This window comes from Haematobia irritans, chromosome 4 (assembly GCF_050003625.1).
Source record: "Haematobia irritans isolate KBUSLIRL chromosome 4, ASM5000362v1, whole genome shotgun sequence".
NCBI lineage: Eukaryota > Metazoa > Arthropoda > Insecta > Diptera > Muscidae > Haematobia > Haematobia irritans.
In genome coordinates, this window is record NC_134400.1 from 161,956,679 (window position 1) to 161,974,367 (window position 17,689).

The following is a 17,689-nucleotide window of genomic DNA, read 5'->3' on the forward strand; positions in this document are numbered from 1 at the left end:
GTGTTCGGTCTGAGTAGGGATTGAACCCAGGACCCTTTGCATGCAAGGCGGACATGCTAACCACTGCTCCACGTGGCCAACAAATATATGTTTCTGTTGAATAATGTTTTGTTTGCATCGGCTCGTGGGCGCTTCAAACTATGCTATATAAATGTAACTTATAACGATAATTGTCTATTGGTAACTATAACAGCTACATAGCCTAGTGGTAGTGTGTTGGCTTACAAATTGCATGGTTCCCGGTTCGATTCTCAGTCCAGACGAAAGGTAAAATTTAAAAAAAATTATAAAATTGAATAATTTCTTCAACATTATTTGTATTACAGAAAAAGGTGCCAAGAACTAAAAAATTTCGTGGAAGTGAAAATTATGTGAAGGAATGAGCCAATCTTCTTTGGGGAAAATTCTTCCAAGTATATAATATTTTTGGGCTCGAAATGCTTCCAAACATATAATATGTTCACATAAAACAAACACATTAATGTTTCGGCAGTATCCAATAATATATGTGCTTCCTGCAAAATATGTTTGGAACATATGTTAGAGAAGCGATTTTTTCTGAGGGTGTAGGAATAAAATTTTTGTCAAAATTTTCTATAGAAATAAAATTTTTGACAAACATTTTTATAGGAATAAAATTTTGACAAAATTTTCTATAGAAATAAAATTTTGACAAAACTTTCTATAGTAATAAAGCTTTGATAAAATTTTCTATAAAGTTAATATGAAGTCAACATATTTAGACATTTGAATTCTTGTTTCAGGTCATATTTTCAAAGTCCATTGCGGGTAAGTTCTCTCTTTTTGTAGAAGTAGCAATTTTCTCTTGTTAGTGCGAGCTAAAAATTTTTAAAACTTCGACACATTTATATTTCAAGGGATATGTATAAACACAAACGTTATTAGGAGTTATCATAAAATAATAAATAAACTTTTAAAATATAATAATAAATCAATTCTTTCGAAGAAACACTTTTTTTTATTAAACCACAAAAATTGTATCAAGAATTGCAAAATAAGATTTTTTTATTCAGTCGTTTTTGGTAAAATATTTTCCAAATTTTAGTAAAATTATTTTTGACTCGAGTGACAACCGTGATTCTAGTTACTCTAGGGCATGCAAACATTCAAAGGTATCTGAATAGAGAAACTACTCAAGGAGGAGTTATGTCACCTTTTCTTTGGAATGTTGCTATAAACAACCTTCTGGTTGTTTTTTAGAAAAAGAAAGGATAAAAGAAGTGGCATACGTACATGATGTGGCATTAGCAAACAGGAGCAAACTCCCATCTAACATACAATTAGAGATAGAGTACAGAGAGCCTTCCAGATGACTGAGAAACGGGCGAAGGTAGATAAATCCCGCAAAAACATAACTAGTCATTTACTGCAAAGAACATGAAAATTCTCGCGGTCACGTCCATCCGTACGTGGTATTGAAACTCTCTTTGGTGTGTGTTCAAAATACATCGCAGTTATAATGGACAGGCGGCTGAAATTTAACCTTAATATAGAAGAAAGGGCAAGAAGAACCACGGTAGCTTTGAACTCGTGCAAAAAAGCAATAAAGAAATGGTGGGGAACTAAAACCGCAAATTGTGCACTGGCTGTATAAGGAAGTGGTTAGACCTACAATGCTACATGGTGATGTGGTCTGGTGGCCGGCCCCAGCAGCAGTCAACAAGTTTACATAAAGTTAAACAAACGACGTGCGTGTATATCTCAGCCGCTTCAGTAAGACATGAAAAGATTCCCTTAATGCCATGTTGCATCTATTGCTTTTACACATATTGGCCAAACAGATAACTGCAACTACATCAGTATGGTTATCGCCATGGTCGGAAAACCGTGACCATAGTGCGCTTCTCCATACAATATACCAACTGTTGTGGCGTGGTGCACACAGATCCCGTGGTATAGAAGTTATATCGATTTCAATACAGACGGCTCCAAACTAGATGGACAATTTGGTTTTGGAGTATATTCCAAAGTATTTTTCAGGCTATAAAAGTGGTGGGAAATTGGTTGAGAAGTAATGTTCCAAAAAATAGTTGCATAAATATATAGTCAACCAATCAACCTGTAATAAAATCCCTGGACTCTGTGTTTTTCAACTTGCAAATGGCTATAGACTGTCTCAAATCTCTCAATATTCACCTAATATTAGTGCCTTACGATATAGGTCTTCGAGGAGGCTAATATGTAATGCAACAAAGTAATGCGTTAAAAATCACACAGAAAAAAATATCACCAGAATATTTCCAATTAAAAAGTTAATTGAAGTTGAATGTTTTTTCAATTAATAAATTAATTGATACAATTAACTTTTTAATCAAGATAGAAACATTAGGTTAATTAAGTCAATGATTGAAAATTTTAAAATTTTTAATTAAAAAATTAATTGATAGAATTAACTTTTTAATCAAATTCAGAAGACTAAGTCAGTTAAAAAAAAGTGATGAACATTTCTTAATCAAAATAAAAACTCTAAGCCAATTCAGAAAGTAGTTGAAAATAGTTACCTTTTTAAATAAAAAATTAATTGGGGTTTGCACTCAAAATCAATTAAATTTTTAATTGAATCAATTAAAAAATTAATTGAAAATTGCTAATGACATCAATTAATTTTTTAATCAAGGATTTTTTCTATGCCCAATTAAAACTGTGATTGATACTATCATTTTCGTGATTGAAGACATTTCAATTAAAAAATTAATTGGATCAATTAATTTCGTGATTGAATCAGAAAAATATTTTTTTGTGTGCAAGACATATCAGAAATAACATCAAATTTTAAATCAGTTTAGATGTGTTGGAATTCACTACGTTTGGCACTATTCAGTCCATTGGGATACCACAGTGGTGCACTTCTCGCTTATCACTAATTGTTGGCCAATTCTATGTTTAGCTTTACATCCGAGTTCGAACGGCGTTGCTCATTAGTGTAGCATACAACGTTCTAGGAATTCCTAATAGTGGCAAGTCTGCTCTGAACCAATATGTAGTGGCACGCATCTGGTATCCGGCCTCTGCTCGTCGGCTATCGGTGGGGTTCATAAACTAACTACTAAGTTCAGTATACGCCAGAAGACCACAGAATAATCATTACTTAAAATATGCGTGCGATAAAGTAAGATGGATAGGATAGAAAGAATCAGGAAAAATTAAGAAAACTCGATGCTAAGCAGATGTGTGGATGTTGACATCTGATATTACCCCTCCCAACCTTGACCATGAGCCGTATGCAATGAATTTATACATGGTCCCAAACAACCTTCAACCCATCTCCCAGTTAGGAAATCAAAAAAATATATATTTAGTGATCCATAATCATTTATTCAACCGAATAATTCAAAGAAAACATTTCATCTTAAAATCAAGGCAACTTGCAAAGGAATTCAATTAATATTTCGAAATAATCCAAAAGCGTTTAATACGAAACGAAATTTGTAAAAAAATCAATACAAAATTTCCTTAACACTAATCAATATATTCCTAATATTCTATTTTATCCCAAAAAAATGCAAATGCAAAGCAAAAAAAAAAAAAGAATAATAAACTATTGATATGCAGAGATCGGTTATTTCACGAGTAATTACAGAAACAAAATAGCTGAAAAAGAATATATCCAGTTCGGATATCATGGTATATATAAATATGTATATGTATATGAGTGGTTAAATATATTTGTACCGCGAAAAGTCCAATAATATTCAAAGATAAACCGAAATAATATTTAATAACAAAAAAAAAGGAAATTAAACCAAAACAGATTTAAATTAATTTTTAACTTTTACTTTTACTAATTTTTAGGTTTTCCGAAATTTAAAATAATAAAAAAACGGAAAAAATCAAGTTTAAGCAAAATATAAAATTATTTTTTTTTCAACACGATAGGATTCGATAGCAAAACCCTCTCTCACACTAGGGCTTAGGATCAAGATATTGAATCTCAATTTCCAAGATACGCGTTATTTTAAATTGTCGAATCATAAAAAAACGAGAAAACCGAAAATTAAAGAAAATTAATTTTCACTCAACTGAGCCGGGATTCGATAGTGTGGCTTTATACGTCCATACAACAACAACAATACAAGATACACTTTACATATAATCAAAATCAAAACTTTGTCACCATTATCGAGATCTTATATCAATCACTGCTATTTTTACTTTCAAAATCATATATAACAATTTTTAATAAGATAAAAAATGCGTTACTTTGCACAAAAGAAAAAAAATCACATCACCCAAACCGGGCTCGAACCTACGACCTCACGATTGCAAGCCGCGAGTCTTACCACTAAGCTAGCTAATGACTTATGGGTGGTTGGCCAAATGCACAATTATAATGAGTGGCAAATACTGTTTTTAATTACACTATAATATATATTCACCACACCATCATAAAAGTCAATAATAAATAATATTTGATTTTATAAAATAAAAAAAAAAAAGTATTAATTTTATTAATTAACAAAAACAACATAATAAAAAAAATAAAACCAAGATGAAATTAAAAACAAGGAAATTGAAAATAAAAAAAAATTAAATGACCGAAAGCGGGCTCGATCCCTCAACCTTATGGTTGGAAGCCGCGAGTGCTCTCACTGGGCTATCAACTGATGTTTGATTGACTGGCAAAATAACTACGTGAGCGTTGGGTGACTTTTGATCGTGGTTACATGTAAAAGTTATTCACCTACACACCAAACATCAATATTAGGAGAAAATTCCCCTTCTTGGTGACTTTGCAAAATAATGATTTTTGTTGCAAAACTAAAACCAGTGTTTTGATGGTTGGTAATGCCGGGAATAAGTATAGGAAAAGGAAATAAATGACTTACTACTTATTGGTTCCAACGATGAAGGATCCTTCATGGGATATCCGGTAAATCACTAAATTTTTGAATTTGGTTTATATTGGTGTTGGTGTCGTAAATGTTGAAATATAATTGTATTTAATTGTCTTTGTGGTTTTTGGTTGATTTAAATAATCAATTTACGACCGATTTTCACTCACATACATACGAAACCGAAACGATTTAAAAACACGATATCTGCATATTTACAAAACTTTAACTAAAAAAAATTAAAATAACTACTTTTAAACTAAGAACTTTTCCGGATTCAATTCAAATTTACTGTCTTTGTTTTACTTTAAACCGGACAGCAAAAACTATAAAAACTGTAGCGAACACTTTTCTTTTCACACAATCACTCCACAATATTCGTGGTTCGATCTGGACCAGCCAATAAATCTATGGTATCCTCAGGAGAAAATAATAAAGATCATATAGGGGTCAATTCGGAAAATGTTGCGGGTTTTTCGCTGAGGGTTGCCCGTACCCATGCAGAGTGCTTCCAAGTCGGATATGCCCAAGGAAAATTCAAAAAATAGGATGCCTAAAACACAAACAAGGTTTCCAAAAATAAGCATCGATGCTTGGATGGGACGAAACCAATACATGTATATTACCTTTTAGCGAAATAAAACAGCTTATGGTTTTCCTGCGCTCCTGGTATGGAAAAATGGTAAACCCGGTAAAATCAGGATAATTTTGTCCTGGCCCAAATCACAGGCGGGTGAAATGACTATTGGAGGCCAAAATACAGGAGAAATGCCACCGAATATCCTCTGGGAAAATCCAAAAACCAAGGAATGTCCACAAATAGAAGAAATTTCGTCCAAATCCAATTTATCTCGTCCTAATTAATAACATACAAGTTTTCAATCCAAAGAACAAAGCACAGTCAATTCTTTTATTTTCATACTTACAAAATGAAAAGACAAATTTTTAGTTCAGGATACAAAAAATTTAAATGTTCGCTGCGCTGTCCGATTTCAAATTGAACAATTGACGAGATAAACTGAGAATTTGGGCAAAAGAACTCCTATTTATAGCAAGAGAACGCAATGGAAAGCCAGCGTTAGTAGGCTGGATTTTTCCAAAAAAAATGTTGGAAAATTCCTGCTATTTCGAAAATGGTATGAACACCCACAAATCCAAAAAAAAGAAAAACATATTCAAGAAACGCGATCAATAAATCAAGCTAGCAATTCTAGCGTTGTCAATAGAGGGAATCACTATGAAAATAGTCAAGTCGTCCTTCAAGCTTTCGATAGCCCAGTGGACAACACCTTCTGCTATGGTCACACACGCCCAGGTTCGCATCCTGGCAAAAACTCATTTTAGGCTACTATTTTTTTTTATTTTATTTTATTTTATTTTACTTTATTACATTTTATTTTATTTTATTTCATTTCTCCGAAAATATACTTAATTTACATCTATCTCATTCTATAACACTACCTTCAACCTGCGTCTACCATATCGTAGACTAAGTTTTAAGTACTATTCAAATCCAAGCTTTATTTATGAAATCATAAAACCAATATTATAACCAAATTATTCGAATTACATGAAAGTGTAACAAAATGAATCCAAGTGCTACAAGCGACCCTACATTAGAGAAGCTTTGAAACAAGCAGAAATGGTGTTCGGTCGAAACTCGGCCATAAGGGCGATCCCCATCATTAAGCTTGTGCACTTTTTGGAACATCAATGACTGTATCTAAGCACATTATGTGCTTCATCCGTTTCGCGATATGTTCAGTTCACGAGTAAGTTTTCTGCCGCTGCGGCGTGGATTTCGATCAAATCTGGCCTTGACTTCTCGAATATTTTCTGGTGTTGTTGCCGTTTCTTTTGTCCATGGTTTGGACGCGAGGCAATACTGCCAGTGTCATGATAACGAGCAATGGTACGAGAAAAAAGATTTACTCAAATGTTGAAAGGCCCTAACAATAGCCACTTGTGGTTTTTACGGCCAAGTACAAAGTAATCGCACTATTACGTTGAATGCCATCAGGCATAATTTTATTTCTGAATACAATAGATCCAAAAGCTTTTGAAAGCTTGTAAAGAATAAAATGAACTGTCACTGGAATAAAGCTGTCAGCTGTCAGACGTCAGACGTTTAGAAATGATAGCAACCTGAAGTTGGTTGTGGTCAGTCACATTATATATCTGGCTATTGATCGATGTGGGCCAAATTTTGTGTGTATGTTATACGATGGATATGTACCCTCCTAAAGATTTGCATGCTGACCGGATGGAAAATAAACTTTCAGAACGTTGAAGAAGTTCAATAGGGGAATATGGTGGCCAGGGTCCCACCATTTTTTTGTTTTTGGTCAACTGGAAAAGTGAAACCTCGGTTTTCTAAGTTTTTTGGATAGTTACTCACTCTATCTGCAATACTCCTATGATCTATCAGCTGCAGCTTTTTTTTGTCACAAAGATTGGTAACTAAAATAAACCATAATTGTGGTCAATTCTGGTAGTTCTACCGATTGTTACGTTTAGTCATTGATGGTAACTGGCGTTGATGTTTGTGAATGACAATGTTCGCTTTACATTGCTACAGTTCAGTTGCATTGAGACTAAGACTAGCAAATCAACCAGTCCAGTATAAGAAACACTTGTGGCATCTTCAGCATAGATGCCCGTAAGCTGTCAATGTGTTTTTGCTACAACTTTAAGCCACAAATGGATTAATTGCCTTACAATGCGGCAAATGCTAGAAATTCCTTTGCGCCACTTACCAGTCAATAATTATCGCTCGTGGCATAGCAATATTTCTGCTGTTACAGTTACATTTTTCTTAGATTTTCCTACCATTGCCATTGCTTCTGGCATAAGGTTTTTGAAAGCGAAGCAAAGACATCGTTGGCCACATTATCACCTTGTTGCCAGATTTTTTACAAGAAAGGCTATCCATGGTTTTATGTTTCACTACACCCTCAAAAAAAAAAAAAAAAAACAAGTATATACAGCAGTAAGTTCGGCCGGGCCGAATCTTAAATACCCACCACCATGAACCAAATATTAGGATTTCCTTTGAAATTTCAGGAGGGCTTGAGGACTTGAGGACACTTCCCGAAGATACATTTAAAGATTTCACCTATGAGGACTATATCAGATTCTGGATTTATAAGAACCATTTTTGTTTGAGTTTTAGAGGAATCATTAACATCTCTTGTAAGTGTGCAAGAAAATTATAAAATAACGTCTTGATTTGAAATTTTAAATCTGTAGATTTTCACCCGAAAAATAAAATCTGGAAATTTTACATTCATGATCAGTGCGCCTTCTATACTCACAAGAAGTGAAATTGGTCTATATGGAGGCATTACCAAATGGACCGATAAAAACTTAATCCGATACACGTTTTTGTGAGCCTTAAATACGAGAATATTTACAATTTCAGGCAAATCGGATAAAAACTACGGTTTCTAGAAACCTAAGGAGTTAAATCGGGAAATCGTTCTTATGGGGGCTATACTAAAATACCGACCGATACTAACCGTTTTCGGCACACCTCTTTATGGCCCAAAAATACCTCTAGATTTCCAATTTCAGGGAAATTGGATAAAAAGTACGGTTTCTATAAGCCCAAGAAGTAAAATCGGGAGGTCGGTTTATATGGGGGCTATACCAAAACATGGACCGACACTCACCATTTTTGGCACACCTCTTCAAGGTCCCAAAATATCTCTAGATTATCAATTTCGCGCAAATTGGATGAAAACTACGGTTTCTATAAGCGAAAGACCCCAAATCGGGAGGTCGGTTTATATGGGGGCTATACCAAAACATGGACCGACACTCACCATTTTTGGCACACCTCTTCAAGGTCCCAAAATATCTCTAGATTTTCAATTTCGCGCAAATTGGATGAAAACTACGGTTTCTATAAGCGAAAGACCCCAAATCGGGAGGTCGATTTATATGGGGGCTATACCAAAACGTGGCCCGATATAGCCCATCTTCGAACTTGACCTGCGCGCAGACAAAAGACGATTCTGTGCCAAATTTCAGGACGATAGCTCCATTATTGAATGCTGTAGCGTGATTACAACAGACAGCCAGACAGACAGACAGACAGACGGACAGACGGACATGCTTATATCGTCTTAGAATTTCTCCCTGATCAAGAATATATATACTTTATATAGTCGGAAATCGATATTTCGATGCGTTACAAACGGAATGACAAACTTATTATACCCCGTCACCATTCTATGGTGGTGGGTATAAAAAACGCTTCTGTAATATATACCCCAAAATATTTTTTGTATTGTTCAAACATATTATGTTTCACCTTAGGGCATACACTGGTAGTAAATAATTTTAATGAAATTTTCTTTGTGTAGATATATTTTTAAGGCGCCAATTGGATACTTCAATTAGTTTATTTGCAGCATACTCTCTAGGGCTCTCTTTCTAAACACATATATGTTTATAGGCTATTTCCAAATTAATAAATATGTTTGCATCTAAGCAGGTTATATTTACAAACATTTTATGTCCCAAACATAATATGTTTTAACATATTAAAATGTTATGCTAGTTTATGAACATTACATGCTTGCACTTAAAAATATTGTGTTAAAAATTTATAATTTTTACACCCAAACATATGAAAAACAGTCTTTTTCGTCCGTGTACTCAGTAAATATTTAGTGAAAAAAAGAGTTTCCTAAAAAGTTGTTTGAATCCCCAACCAGCGCACAGTGGTCGATTCCTTTGGCCAAAAATAAAAAATTAAAGTCAGAAATTTTTCAAAAAGTGTGGCATCGCTGTTTCTTATGCAAACAAGGTTTTACAATGTGTATTTGTTTTTGTTTTATTCCAGCTGTACTCTTTAAGAACGGCTTCAAAAGAGAGAGCAAGTAAGCAGTTGGTTTTTGATCGGGGCTATACCAACACAAGAACCTATAACCATCATTTTCTTCACACCTATTTGTGGTCCTAAAATGCCTCTGTGTTTCAAGTTTAAGGCAAATCGGATAGAAAATACGGTTTCTAGAAGCCCAAGAAGTAAAATCGGGAGATCGGTCTATATGGGGTTATATAAATAAATGGACCGATAGACACAATTTTTGCCACTCCTATTTGCGGCCCTAAAATACCTCTAGGTTTCCAATTTAAGGGAAATCGGATAGAAACTATGGTTCCTAGAAGATCAAGAAGTAAAATTGGGAGATCGGTCTATATGGGGGCTATACCAAAACATGGACCGATACACACCATTTTTAGCACTCCTACGTCTGGTCCTAATATACCTTTAGATTTCAATTTTCAGCCAAATCGGATAGAAAATACAATTTCTAGAAGCCCAAGAAGTAAAATCGGGAGATCGGTCTATATGGGGGGCTATACCAAAACGTCATCAATCAACCCCATTTTATCATTAAATAGTCCTGGCATAATTATAAAGCCATGACCGAAGTTTCACGATGTTACCTATACTGGAAGTATTTTTGGCCGCTAACTCCATATAGCACCGACCACTGTGCAGCGTCACCGTTGAGAATTTCTGCGAATTGGCAATTGCAATAAAAGGTGGCACGCACATTTTAAAAAAAGTGACACACTTTTACCTAAAGAAAAAGTAACAACCCGGTAGGAAATGTCAATAGTGATACTGTAGTGAATCACCAGTACTACTGGCATTGTCGAGTTCGAAGCTGGGTCATACCGGACAATTTTGTGATATAGCACCTACATATAAACCCACCTTCCGATTTGTTTTAAGAAGTTTTTCCCAGTATAAAATTTTCATAATATTTGTCAAAATTTTGAATTTAGAGTTATTTAAGATCCATAAATAAATGCGAAAATTTACCGTCGGCCCAGATTTTGTATATGGAGATAATTACTTGAGAGATCTCCATATACACCCGATGTCTTTGGAAACTGTAATTTTAAATTGAACCTCTGCCAACGTGCCATCTGAACCTGTTTTTTGGGAGAATGTTTGTTTCATCAAAGCCACTCAAAATTCTTTACATAAAATTAATGGCCTCTAATGTCCATAACTGATAGACCATTTATAAATCGATGTTGCACCATTTTATTTTTATAGAAATAATATTCGTAACTGTCCAGCTATTCCTGTCATCTGTTGTATGGTAGTGGTTATTTAAAATTCCGCCCCGCCTAATTTTGGCAGTTTATGTTTGTTTTCTTTATCCAAAACATTACATTTTTATACCCTTCACCACTACTGTGGAACAGGGTATAATAACTTTGTGCATTTGTATGTAACGCCAAGAAATAGTGGTCATAGACCCATCTTTTAGTATACCGATCGGCTTAGAATTAAATTCTGAGTCCGTCTGTCTGTCTGTCCGTCCGTCTGTCTGTATATGTAATTTTGTGCACAAAGTACAGCTCGCACAAAGTTAAGCCCGATCTTCCTCAAATTTGGCATAGGGCCGTTTCTTGGGGACAGAGACAATCGCTATTGGTTTTGGAAAAAATCGGTTCAGATTTAGATATAGCTGCCATATATATTTATCCCCGATTTGGTCATAGTTAGCGTGTTTATCAACCGATTTTCTTAAATATCGTACATCCAAATATTTTATGAATCTCGAAAATCTTGCAAAATATCAGCCAAATCGGTTCAGATTTAGATATGGCTCCCCTATATATTTTTCGTCCGATTTAGACTCATATGACCACAGAGGCCTAAGTTTACTACCGATCTTCGTGAAATTTTGCACAGAGGGTAGAATTGACATTCTACCAATGCTCGGTAAATTTGATTGAAATTGGTTCAAATTTAGATATAGTTCCCATATATATCTTTCGTCCGATTTGAACTTATATGGCCACAAAAGCCAGAGTTTTGCCTTGACTTACTTTTGCACAAGCGGTACTTTTAACGATACTATTGTATGTGCCAAATATGGTCAAAATCGATTCAGATTTAGATATAGCTCCCATATATATCTTCCGTCCGATTTGCACTCATATGACCAGGGGGGCCAAAGTTATACTCCCATTTACGTGAAATTCCGCATAGATAGCAGAATTATTATTCTAACTATACATGTCAAATTTAGTCAAAATCGGTTCAGATTTTATATATAGCTCCCATATATACGTACACCAGAGTTGGGGAAATATGGTAGACTGTTACACATTTTAGAGCCATTTTCAATAGAAGTTTCCTCCAATTAACTGAATAGCGTTAGCCGATTTAAATTTTGATTCTAAAGATTTTGTAGAACTAAAAAAATTGTTTCCTTTATATAGCTTCCAGCAAATGTGAAGTAGTTGAGGTGGTAACACAAATTTTGGCCTACATAGGGGTGGAGGGTATAATATAGTCGGCCCCGCCCGACTTTAGACTTTACATAGTTGTTTTACTAACATTGTGTTTCATCCCAGGGCGTTAGCTGATTTAAATTTTAATTCTAGAGTTTATGTAGAAGTACAAAAAATTGTCTCCATTAAAAGTATTTGTATCTGGAAATGTAAACGTTTATATGGCTCCCATCAAATTTGAAGTTGTTGAGATGGTAACACAAATGTTTGTCTACATAGTGGTGAAGGGTATAAAATAGTCGAATCCGCCCAAATTTAGACTTTACTTACTTGTCTAACTTTAAACTTTCTATCTGATTAGCCCGACATTTTGGTTTTTGTGTACTTTTCTTTATACCCTTCACCACTACTGTGGTACAGGGTATAATAAGTTTGTGCATTTGTATGTAATGCCAAGAAGGAAAAGTCTGAGACCCATCGTTTAGTATACCGATCGTCATAGAATTTAATTCTGAGTCGATTTAGCGATGTCCGTCCATCTGTCTGTATATGTAATTTTGTGTGCAAAGTACAGCTCGCAGTTTAAGTCCGATCGTCCTCAAATTTGGCAAAAATTCGTTTTTTTGGACAAGGACAATCGCTATTGATTTCGAAAAAAATCGGTTCAGATTTAGATATAGCTGCCATATATATTTATCCCCGATCTGGTCATAATTGGCGTGTTTATCAACCGATGTTCTTCAAATTCAGTACATCCGAATATTTTATTAGTCTCGCAAAACTTGCAAAATATCAGCCAAATCGGTTCAGATTAAGATATAGCTCCCATATATATCTTTCGTCCGATTTGGACTTATATGGCCTCAGAAGCCATAGTTTTGCAGTGATTTGCTTCAAACTTTGCACAAAAGGTACATTTAATGGTACGGTTATATGTGCTAAATTTGGTTAAAATCGGTTCAGATTTAGACATAGCTCCCATATATATCTTTCGTCCAATTTGAACTTATATGGCCTCAAATGCCAGAGTTTTACCCTGACTTGCTTCAAATTTTGCACAAGGAGTACGTTTAATAGTATCGGTAAGCGTACCAAATTTGGTTGACATCGGTTCAGATTTACATATAGCTCCCATATATATCTTTCGCGCGATTTAGACTTAAATGGCCTCAAAAGCCAGAGTTTTACTGTGAATTGCTTCAAATTGTGCACAAACGTTACGTTTAATGATACTGCTATGTGTGCCAAATTTGGTTAAAATCGGTTCAGATTTACATATAGCTCCCATATATATCTTTCGTCCGATTTGAACTTAACATATATGCCCTCAAAAGCCAGAGTTTTGCCGTGACTTGACTCAAATTTTGCATATGGAGTACGTTTAATAGTATCGGTAAGTTTGACAAACTTGGTTGAAATCGGTTCAGATTTAGATATAGCTCCCATATATATATTTCGCCCGACTCATATGACCACGGAGGCCAATGTTATACTCCCATTTTCGTGAAATTTTGCAGAGATAGCAGAATTATTATTCTAACTATGTGTCAAATTTAGTCAAAATCGGTTCAGATTATATATAGCTCCCATATATACGTACACCAGAGTTGGGGAAATATGGTAGACTGTTTCATATTTTATACACATTTTCTATGGGATTTCCTCCAATTAATTGGATAGCGTTAGCCAATTTAAATTTTAATTCTAGAGATTTTCTAGAAGTACAAAAAATTGTCTCCATTATATGTATTTGTTTTTTCATTTTTCATTCATTTATTTAGCAATATTTATGCTATTTTTAAGTACAATTATATGTATAAATATCTACTTGAATTGGATTTCATTTAATTAAAATTTTTGTTTTACGTATGTAATAACTTTTTGCTTAAACCTATACAAATTTGTTTCGATTTTTATTTCATCCGGCATATTTTTATACATTCTTAAGCCATTATAGAGCAGTAAATTTTGACCAAAAGTTGTTGAAGAAAATCCTAATCTAAAATCAATAGCCTTTCTCAGGTTATAGGGCTGGGCATCTGCTACGTAAACTATATATTCACGCATGTAATTTGGCATCAATCCATTCTTTATTTTAAATATGTATATCAAGGCGTTCATCATAATTCTCTGATTCACAGATAACCACTTCAGTGCATCTAGCATGTCGCTTATATGTGTTAAAAAGTTACACTTGAGGATAGTTCTCATTTCCTTGTTTTGAAGCTTCTGTAGTCTTCCTTTCCATTGTAATGTTCCCATGAACAATATCGTTGAACAATATTCAAAGTGTGGCTTAATTGTGGTATTATATATATTTATAGCAGAAATAGTTGATACTTGATTACGTATCCTTCTTAAAAAGGAAATCTTTTTGGCTATCTTTTTACAAATATAGTTAAAATGCGCTTCGAATTTAAGATGTTTGTCAATTATTACTCCTAAATATTTGATTTCTTCTACTTTTTCTATTTCTACTCCTTCCATACAAATATTTTGAGTAGAACTGCCGTTTAATACCATTGCTTTCGTTTTGCTTGTATTAATCTTAATCTTGTTCATCTTTAAATACGTTTCAATTCCTTTAAGGTCTTCATTTACTTTTCGCACACATTCTTCTGCATCCTCTCCACTTACATACAACAGAGTATCGTCAGCAAACATACATACTTTTGAGTTTGCAACAACTTTTTCTAAATCATTTATATATATGAGAAAGAGAAGAGTTCCAAGAACTGCACCTTGAGGTACACCAAATTCATTAGATATTGGAGCTGATATGTAATTTCCACACTTTGTTCTCTGCGTTCTATTGCTTAAATAACTTCTAAACCATGCCAACTCAGTCCCTTTGATTCCATATTGTTCTAACTTCTTTATCAAAATGTCTCTATTTATTACTTCAAACGCTCGTTTAAAATCGAGAAAAACAGCAACTATAGCTTTTCGTTGGACCATTTCGATTTTCCATCCTGATACCACTAGATTTAGTAAGGCTTCGCAGCTATGATTTTTTCGGAATCCTGATTGCATTGGATATAATAATTGATTACCTTCAAAGTAATTGCTTAATTGGTTGTATACTATCTTCTCCATTAGTTTACTCAACGTAGATAACATATGTATGGGTCTTATTTCCGCAGGATTAGTGGTATTTTGAACTTTTTGAACTGGTACAACGCATGACTCTTTTAAGCATTTGGGAAAAATTCCATTTTGGAGGGATGAATTTATTATTCTTTGTAAATGTGGTCCTACTATATCAAAGTTTTGGATGAGCATATTTACTGACAACATATTTTGATCTTTCTTGTTGTTCATGGTTTTCATTGTGTCCTTTATTTGAGTTAGATCCAAAATTTCGAATCTAAATTTTAATTCTGGATTTACGTTTATGATGTTTTCATAATTTATAAAATCAATTCCATCAGATATATTTTTGATGCTTTGGATGAAGAAGAAATTCAAACCTTCAGCTATGTCTTTTTCGCTACGTAAAATTTTTCCATTAATTTCAATTTCGTTTGTATCTGAAAATGCAAACCTTTATATAGCTCCCAGCAAATTTGAAGTAGTTGAGATGGTAACACAAATGTTTGTCTACATACTCGGACGAAAAAGACTGTTTTTCATATGTTTGGGTATACACATTATATGTTTGGAACTCAAATTTTTAAACACAATATTTTTGAGTGCAAACATATAATATTCATAAACTAGCATAATATGTTTGGGACATATATGTTAATATGTTAGAACATATTATGTTTGGGATATAAAATGTTTGTAAATATAATATGCTTGGATGCAAACATATATTAATTTAGAAATAGCCCATAAACATATATGTGTTTACAAAGAGAGACAAAGTGTATGCTGGAAGTAAAATAATAAAAGTAACCAATTGGCGCATTACAAATATATATACACAAAGAAAATTTCATTAAATATAGGAAAAATACTATGTGTGAATATAAACAAGTATAAATATACATATTATGAGTAAAAATATATATGTTGTGATATAAGACTTCGCCAAGAATTGTATATGCTTAAGTAAAATATTAAAATGAGTATTCGGAGAGAAAATCCATTCGGAACCAAGATAAAATATATTTGAAAAAAAGAGCATGAGTTTTGTTTATCATTTTCGCATTACGGGCACAATTTTTTTGTTTCGTCAAAACAAATCGGAACGTAGGATCGTCATAAAAACTAACGAAATGGCACTATACACTGAACAAAAAGCATGTCCGGTTCCATAGATTGTGTCTCCACTTTAACAATTTTGATATTGATTCCGAACCAAAGAAGCGGAGAATACAAGTAAGGATGCTTTTAAGACACAATTCTCTTTTAAATTGGGGTTTGTGTACTTGACTCTACGAAGCACATTTCAATTTTTCGCTTTTTCAGCTTTTTTTCATATGCTATAAAATGTCCGTTAAAAACAAGACTTCCAGTAGAAATTATGCTATGTTTCAAGTAAAAAATGTCTTTAAAATAAAGTATTGAAAAACATATCCTATTTTTGAATGATTTTTGCCTTGTAGTCAAGATGCAAAAAATGCAACAAATTTAAAGACAGTTTCATTAATTTTAAAGAATTTTTCTGAATTATTAAAGTCAAGTTGACCCTAGTCCAAAATTTGTTCTTTCATGTTATGATGCCCATTTTTAAGTCAAATCCCTTAATTATAACGACAACACGACTTCATTGAAAGTATCGACCTTTGAAGATCTATAAACACAAAGATTAGTTCCTCTTTATTAATGAGTAGTCCAAGAGGGGTTGGCGGATTTTTTCGAAAATAAAAGTGGGCATTGAGATCGAGTTTTGCCGCTAAAATTATTTCTCATTTTAGCGGCAAAACCAGAATAACATTACAACTTTTTCCGGTAAATTGTATTATAACATGGTGGGGAAAGCTCCAAAGCAACAATTGAATAAGTTTATTTTCTTTAAAAGAAATTATTATAGAAAAGTAAAAGGGTAAACATGGCCATTTTAACGCGATAATACCAATTTATACCGGCCTTAAGAATTAAATTAAGTACAAAATTATTCGTTAATAAAAATTCATATTTATTTGTATTTCTAAATTAATGGTGTTACATGCTAGCAAACAATTGTTCACACCAAAATAAATTTATGTGCTGTTTTGAAATTACTGTTTAGAATTTAAATATAATGTGCTTTTGAATGGTTACCGTTAACCTTAGGATTCGATGGAAAAATATTTTTATATACTCGAATTCACGTTCTTCTTTTGTAAGAGTTTTTGAATTTCTTCGAAAATTTTAAACTTGTGTACGAAAACCTTTATTTGTTACACAATTTTTATTTCTGCAATAAATAAATAATATTTGATTTGAACTCAGTCCATTTCGTTTATTCAAGCATTTTTCTTTTCTGACTTTAAGTCTTTTATAAAACACACTTTACAATTTCGTAGTAAAAATTTAATATAATAGTATGTAATGCTGAACACCTTTTCGGGAACTTCCGAGCGAATCTGGAATATATGTCAAAAAATATATTTAAAAAAAAATTGTGTTGGTCG

General features: G+C 33.4%; 1 protein-coding gene across 1 annotated transcript in view; it reads right to left on the bottom strand.

Moving 5' to 3' along the window:
* Nucleotides 1–5,855, bottom strand: part of Notum (palmitoleoyl-protein carboxylesterase notum) — a 43,161-nt gene extending 37,306 nt beyond the window's left edge. Inside the window, exons 1-3 of the mRNA XM_075306114.1 lie at nucleotides 5,780–5,855; nucleotides 5,480–5,709; nucleotides 4,848–5,406 (exon numbers count right to left, since the gene is read on the bottom strand). The gene's annotated coding sequence lies outside the window, so the exon portion shown is untranslated. The remainder of the gene's footprint in view (nucleotides 1–4,847; nucleotides 5,407–5,479; nucleotides 5,710–5,779) is intronic.
* Between the last annotated feature and the right edge of the window lie 11,834 nt (nucleotides 5,856–17,689).